We start from the raw sequence: 8673 nt of genomic DNA, 5'->3' as shown, positions 1-8673 counted from the left end.
ACGCGTTTCAGAAAGGCATAGAGGAGAAACAATAATGTACAGTATGTGGAAAATAATGTGTTTTTTGAACCTTAAACCGCATAAACACATTTCATTACACCAAATACACAAAATAATGTTATTTTTAGCAACATCATATGACCCCTTTAACCAAACTGTTACAGACTTTTCATTAAGACCCTTAAGAATCATATCAACTTGTGGAAAATGGGCATCCGATGACCCCTTTAATGCATTATTCTGCATGACCATATTGTAGATCCCTTAAAGGCGGCATGAAATCAAAATGGAAAATTCTTTTTTTTCAATGGAATACTGTAGTGTTTATTATAAATAATTTATCCGTGCACTTCATTATTTTTTAAAAATTCATGTGCCCTCGTAATCTTTAATCAAAAACGTTACCCTCCCCTCCCCCTCAAAATGACTCATCTTCTCTTCCGGTCACGAGCTATGGCGCAAGGGCGGAGCTAGTGACGTGAGGGGTAAACGCTGGGATAAACGGTGGAAAAGCTGTAGATGCTTCACTTTATAGAAATCAATGCATTGGCCAGTGCTGACGTGAGCCATGGGGGAGTACACTACCCTTAAAAATTGAAAGGATATTAATATATTACTACAACATTACTCTTAGGACATCACAATCTATTTTTTTTTTTAAGAATATGACTTAACCTGATGGAGGACACACTCAGTCATTCAGGCAGTCTCTCTCTCTCTCTCTCGCACGCGTACGCGCTGTTAGGCATGTTTTGCCATTGATCGTCCTCGTCGTCGTCATCCTCAATAAATAAAAAATTTCTTCATGCTGGGGTGTCTGCGGTGAATCCAGTGGAGAGAAATCCCTTCACAACTAACTGCAAACTGGCATTCAGATCTGCCTCCATTTTGTTAGCAACACCCCAACTTCCAATGATCCAATCAATTCTCGAGGGATGAAATCAAGTCCCGCCCTCTCATTTCAGATGCCGTTTCACTCGGATAGATTGACAATGACAAAAAAGACAATGGACCCTTTTCACATTTCCGGGTTTCTCAGCAGCGGAAGTCGTCATAGTTAGGTTAACTTGAAGAGCAGTGAATGGGAGAGCACCACAAATATATTTTTTGCATTCCCATTTGCTCAAATAGCAAAAGAAAAACTCCACGATAGTGTTTTCATGGATTTCAATAAAAGGAAAAAAATTGAGAGAGACTGATAACGGCTGTCAGAAGAGAGAACGATGTCAAATTTACCGTCCCTCCCATAGACTCTGCATTAGAAACACCCTTCGCATTAGCGTTAACTGTTTTTTTGTAATTTGATGCAAAGGTGATATAATACAAAGAATAGTGTTATAAATGTACATACATTTAAAAAAAAATACAAATATGAAAAACTTTCGAGGATTTACGATGCTGATGACCGTTAAACGCGTCATCACAGTCTTGTGAAAAGGGTCCATCGCTACTTCCGTTTCATGCCGACTTTAATCCTGAACTTAACAACTACCCTACTAAGCATTAATAAGCAGCAAATTAGATATTGAGGCAAAAGTCATAGTTAATAGTGAGAATTGGACCTTAAAATAAAGTGTGACCCTTATTTTATCAATAGCTACAGACCATTTGGTCCCAAACTAGCTAACCACTATTGAGTGAGCTTAATTTATGCTACATTTGCAATCCTGTTAACCATTATTTTATTTTATTTGATAAATCTGTACAAATATTTATTTTTTGTATGTCTATATTGATGTATATTTTACTGTTATTGTTATAAAGTAACAAAATCACACAAATCAGGGTTCTTAACTATATTTAAACATGTCCCAAAGGTGGTAAATCTTTTGAGGTTGATAATCAACAGTTATTGTTTCATCTGAAGGCTACCTCTTTCACCTGTTGAAGAAAAAAAATCTTAATTTATTTTATTTTTTAAAATTATTCCTGGAGCTGTTTTGTGTTGTGTTTGTGGACTTATTTACATATTATGCATGTTAAGTTTTGACAGATTTTTCCAGCGTTGGTTTTCTAATGTTGCCACTTCCAAATCTGACAGAAAAAAATGCAGCTGCAAGCTCATTCCCCACACAGTTGGCAGAACACACAGATATGTACCAGGAGCTTTTTTTTTCTCAGTGAGCATTCAGTAGGCTCAGAGTGGGAACTCTTGTTTGAGTTGCTTTGTACGTTCGGGGTCTTTTCTAGGGAAGAAGGGACAGCAAAGACAAGCCCCAACAAGAGCTTAGGGGATTAAGTTCATTCTCACTGCCAATTCGTCACCTTCCCTGTGCCCTCTGCTAGTGGTCTCAATGTGCTGCAGTGTTTTGTGGTGGCTGATTCACTTCAGTGAACAATTATAAGAAACACCAGCTCCTCCAAAAGCAGGAGGAAAAATATCCTCGGGGTTTTAGTCCTTCATCGCGTACAAGAGGACAAAAAAAGCTCTAAATCATGAAGTTGTATGCAAGCTGCTCGGGCCGCAAGCCGAACAATGTTGGAGTCTAGAAGATCCTTAGTGAGCCTTTGTTCCAACGTGTCACTTCTGTACTTCCTTCTGTACAAAAAAGCAGATTATATGAGGATTTGTTGTCAAGATTGTCAATCTAATGCTCATGTGACCGAGAAATCATGGTAATATCTCTATATCTGGATGCAATGAAGTCAAACCGTTCGAATGCTCGACTAGTCTCAAATTTTCAAGTGTTTCTTTCTCTTTGAAAGCAAATGTTTAGATGATGGACAGTTGTGGAGTGATGACACGGCTCGGTCTTCTTGCACTGGGCACCCTTTTGTGAGCAAACACTTTTTGTTGAGTCTGTCTGTGTATGAGTACCCCACTCTGAAAGGATTCATTGAGTCCATGGATGAGTAACCTCGGGCCGCTCGCTCTTCAAAAGGATCCTCTAGTGTGTCTTTGAAAGCAGACTCCTTCAGTGTGAATCTGAAGGGGGACTCTACACCCATTTAACAGTGTTTTTGGAGTAAGCCTCGCACTCGGGGTGTCTGACCCAATGGAGAGATAGAAGCTACAAAAAGGTGAAGAAACCGCAGGTTTACCGCAGAACAGGATCTCGTTTCAGTCTCGAGGACGTGCTCCCTGTTTCCGAGCCCCAGGACAATTGGGTGTAATTAGGACTTTTGTCTGTGTAGCATTTCATCAAAGACAAGGGAGCCTCTCGGATAACCGCCATTATAGTTGTCCTTTGGCCTGGCAATTAGGATTTGAATCGGATGGTCACAAACCAAACCCTTAACACTCGTTTAATATGACCCTGGAGTACAGTTGGACTGATTTTGGGTGACAGTGATCATAGCAACAAAATACAATGGGGTCCATAAGTCTGAGAGCTCTAGTGAAAATGCTTCTGTTTTGAAATGTTTCATTATGGTAACACTTTACAATAAAGTCCCCTTAGTTCAGTTTAATTAATGCATTACAATGAGCATTACATTTCTTACAGTATTTATACTTTATCTTTGTTAACTGTTAATTGTTGGTTCATTTTATGCCAGGTCCATTAAATAATATTAACAGACACAACTTTGGATTTTAACAATGTTTTAGAAAATCCTAGGGCATAGGTATGATTTTGACATTGGTGGGGAAATAACAGCAGACAACAATAATTACACAATTTTGATTATGTAAAACCAACAACATTACAGCAGCAGTTTTAAAGATGTTTTCTTTGGATTGTTTGACTACTCGAAAGAGAATATAGCAAAATATAACTAATATATAATTAATTTGTTTCCTGCTAGCTAAATTTCACAGACATAAACAAAAATCTGGCTCTAAATCTCTCTTTATTCAAAGTTGATCTAGACAAGTATATGGAAACTATTCGAAGTTCTGTTAATCCTAAAGCAGTAAAAACTGCATCTCTATATTCATCCTGTGTCCTTAAAGGGGTCATATGACGCAATTTAGAACCTTAAACCGCATAAACACATTTCATTACACCAAATACACAAAATAATGTTCTTTTTAGCAACATCATATGACCCTTTTAAGGTGTTAATTTTACTATTTTTTGTTAACCTGGCAAGACATCTCTTACTAAAATTACTACAACACAACAACAAGAAAAACATGGTAAACACAAATTAACCATGGTACACTAACCACAGTAACATAACCATGATATTTGTAGTAAAACATGTGGTTATACAAAAACAACAAACAAACAAACATGGTTACTAGGCTATAGTAAAAAACAAGTGTATACACATTCATTTGAATAAAACCATGGTTAATTTTCTTAAGGGATTTGTATTTGTGTATTCTTTGTTTTTGTGTTTGCGTATTCTTTTTGTTTTTATAACTGTACTACCTTAATGGTTTGATGTTTTGTACTGTTTAATAAAATAAAAATAAAAAAATCAGAAATATCCGATCTGAATCGAAAGATTCACGAACGTGCACTGAAGCCCCGATGAAAACCAAAAGATTCATGAACCCTCTCCGAAGTTCCAATCTGAATCAAAGAATTTGTGAGCCCACACTTTAGACCCGAACTGAATCAAATGACTCGCGATCCACACTCTGACGTTCCGATCTGAATAAAAGATTTGTGAACCATATCATTCAAATCGGGACTTCGGAGCGCAGAAAGCGAATCATTCAATTTGCGAAATGATTTGCGAACCTGAAGTTCCGATCTAAATCAAAAGATTCACGAACCCACTCCAAAGTTCCGATCTAAATGATTCGCGATATGCTCTCTGATGTTCTAATATGAATCAAAAGATTTGTGATCTGCGCTTCGAAATCCTGATCTGATTCAACAAGAACACGCTCCAAAGTTCCAATCTGAATCAAAAGATTTGTGTACCCGCATCGAAGTTCTGTTCTAATCAAATGATTCGCAATCCGCGACATCCCAATGTAATTCAAAAGATTTGTGAACCCGCTCCGAAGTTCCAACCTGAATCAAATGATTCGCAAACCGCGCAGCTCCGATCTAATTCAAATGATTCGTGATCCGCACTCCGAAGTTCTGATCTGAATCAAATGATTGGCGATCTGATTGGAGCGCTTCGAAACGCATGGAGCGCATTTTGCTACAATGGTTTATCAGATTCTGAGTTTCGTACGAAAGCTATGTCGAAACTCGAAAATGAAAGGCTCTTTTGATCTGTTTTCTCTAGTGAATCGAGTTTAAATTTGAATTAATCGGAGGGGTTCCAGCGTAAATGACTCACTCAATGGTATCCTTTGTCTGTTCCTCTGCTTTTTGCATTTTCAGCCATGTTTACACGACACTGTCAGTACTACTGGCTTAGCTCACTAGTTTTATGACATTAACTGAAATAAGCAAAAAAAGTTTCCATTCCGAAGATAACTGCTTTCCACGGCGAAAATCCAACACAAATCTACAAACATATTCAGGTGAGGTAACCAGTTTACAGCTAACTAGTGAAAACACTCCATTAATATGACAACATGCATATCAAAATGCATGTTAGATGGAAACATTGTGCATTATGATCGAGTTTGTAGCTTAAAGGGGACATCGGATGCAAAATTCACTTTTCACTAAGTGGTGTTTGAACTTAAATGTGTGTTGGCAGTGTGTGTACACAACCACCCTATGATGATAAAAATCCAACCAATGCTTATTTTTTTTAAATTCCCACAAATCATAAGCACTTTCTCAGATAAAGCCATTCACAGATTCTTGGCAAAGTGACGTAGCTTTGCCCAGGCCCCTCCCACGATTGTTGACTGACACTGCTTTGTTTTAGCATAGACCCGCCTTGAGTCAGCTGTCAACAGTCCGCCATTGTTTCGATGCCGGAGCAGGTGTAGACAAGATTGTCTCCTAAGCGATTGAGGTGTTTTGTTGTTGGATGTAATAATGAACATAGCAGTTAACTCCTAACATCTGAGCCGCTGAAGACGCAGAGTATTAAATTTGTTTTTGAAGGGAATGCACCCCCGGATCTACATAAATGTTCGCGCAAATCATTCGTGATCCAGCTTCACCGCCAGAAGAAGTGACTATAAGGTTTTTTTTTTAGTAATCTTTGCAAATCGCCTTTCCTAATAATGTGCTTGTTAGCAAGTTCCGTGGCTAAAGTTAACAGTCGAGAGAACTGCTTGTCACCCTACAGAAGAGAGGGGCGGGGTTATCAGAGCTCATTAGCATTTAAAGGAACATGCAACGAAACGGCTCGTTTTTTGACAAGGTAAAAAGGGTGTTGTTTTACACTACCATTGAGACATTTTAACCAAAGTATGTTATAGACTTTTCATTAAGACCCTAAAGAATCATACCAACTTGTGGAAAATGGGCATTCGATGTCCCCTTTAATTCACTATGTTTTAAATAGCAGTTCAGTTGGTGACAGTTCAACAGGAAATAAGTTGAAAGCATCCAGTCTAATCCTAATCTGTATTAGCCTATATATATTGCTTTTGCAGCCAACATAGGCTACATTTATAATGGCAGTCAACATACTCATAATTCATAAAGAGAGATTTTTATGTTAGCATATTCATCAGACAATAATTACACAATTTTGATAATGTAAAACCAATCACATTACATCAGCATCAGAGCGCTGGGTGTCTTATTTTATTTGAATATTAAAAATGAATTGCAATAATGATTCTGACTGAAAACTTGCCTGGGACCCTACTGTTGCTGTACTAACGAACACAAAATTCACACATGCATCTGATTGACAGATAAACCACACACTCTTATTTTATTTATTTATTTATTTATTTTGTGGATATTTCAGCTAACAGTTTGCTTTGTATATTCCGTTTAACAACATAAAGTTAAAGAGGGTAAAAATTATCATTCAGCTGAACTGTGCACATTTTTTTTAAACACTTTGGCTACCTTATATGTTCTTACTCCACACATGTATTAAATGTGTGTCCTTGAAAACGCTCGGTTTTCTAACGTGTTTGCTTTAGCTTCAGGTAATATCAGTGGTATATGACCGTTCTCAGATAAGGCAGAATTTACAACAACAGTGGTTACATAAACACATATTTAATTGTTTGATCGAAATTATTGCTAAGGAGCATTTAGTAGTAGCTGGATATTGGTAAGGATATGTCCCTAGCATCCCTACTAAATTCTGAGCCCTTGAGAAAATGTTGAACTCTTGGAGAAACTCAAAAGTCACCTTGGACTTATCTTGGCACCCACTGGAGTGGATGTAGCATTGTGCAGAAGCAAAAGTTTTCAGTTACCAGTGTTATTGTAGAAAAACAATAGTGGCAGTCAGAAATAATGATTGAATTCTGTGAGCAAAAGTGTTTGATAAGGTATTCATGAGATAAATTAAGCAGTACTTAGTTGGTCACGTGATCGCAATAGGGCAGAAGACCTGGATGTAAATTAAAACTGCTTTTATTAGGGTACTGACTACTTATTATATTACATGATTTTAAACATAATTTTCCTACTATTAATGCTATTACTTTTCTTTACTTTTACTTTTCTTTTTTGGCAAAACATTTGATGATAACGAATACCGAATACACCTATAACAATAATGCAATTTAAGAACTACACTTTTTACTCCACTCACTTTCATTCATATGCATGGAAATTATGGTAAAAATGCAAGTTCATGTGAAGAAGTGTCACAATTTGCTGTGTTTCAAAGTTCAAGTTTGGTGAACTCTGCAAATTTGTATCACGTGAAGACATGTGACCAATAGAAGATCAATACGGCACGACGCAACCTCTTTTTATTTTATTAGATTTTTTATCATAAGTTGCTAGTAAGTTTCACTAATAATTACAAAGAAACAGCAAGGAACACATTGAATTAAACGTGAAATTTTGAAGTGGAAAAACTGAAATAGTATTTTGTTGTAAAACAGTAGTTAAGTGTAGATTTTTATATTTTTGATTTATTATTTTTTGTTACGTTTTTTTTTTTTAAAGGAGCCTTAAAGCGTGATGTTATATCAAGAGTTTCTCATGCAACTGCACCTTAACAATCAAACAAGTGAATTTGTTCACTATCCGTATGTGACCTTGAAAAAGTATCAGACCACCTGCACATTTTTCACGATCACGGCATGCGTGCACGCTAATGAGAGTACGATTTGTCTTTAGTTCTCCGAAGACCAAACCTCCCCCACAAAACAATTGCATCCTGTTAGTTGCCCCAGTTATTTAAAACAACTTGAGTCTGTTTAGATGCGACCGAGTTATGCAAATCTGCATGCGGACGGCATTGTTGCACACATATATCCCTGGAGGGATGAGCCTGTAAACACCACGCCGGCATTCTTCCCTCGGCCCGAATTTCCCCCTCAGCACCCAGTCGATAAATAAAGGCAACGTTAAAGGGGTCTAATCCCCGGCATGACCCCGCTTTGTCACGTCACCTCTCCAGAGCTGAAGGGGGACGGGTGGGGAGAAAAATGGGCGAAAACGCTCCACATTAAATCCACAACAGTGCACGTCTAAGCTGTCACCTCTGTAAATGACCTCAGGCCTCGAATGGGGAAGACAGCAGAAAAGGACACACTTTATAACTTGGGCTCAATTCAGCCCCGAAGGCCCCACCTCTTATTTTGGCTGCACAAAGTGTTGTTGCCGGCTTCTCCGTACATTAATCTTCAACCCCCCGCTCGCCCCCCCTCTCCACTTGGACGGCTCCCTCTATTGTAGCCCGGCTCATTGTAATGTGAGCCTGACTTCATCTCTA

Source organism: Sinocyclocheilus rhinocerous, unplaced genomic scaffold (assembly GCF_001515625.1).
Source record: "Sinocyclocheilus rhinocerous isolate Xijiao unplaced genomic scaffold, SAMN03320098_v1.1 scaffold44, whole genome shotgun sequence".
Lineage (NCBI taxonomy): Eukaryota > Metazoa > Chordata > Actinopteri > Cypriniformes > Cyprinidae > Sinocyclocheilus > Sinocyclocheilus rhinocerous.
The sequence above is the reverse complement of the archived record's forward strand: the minus strand, read 5'-3'. Positions refer to the sequence as shown.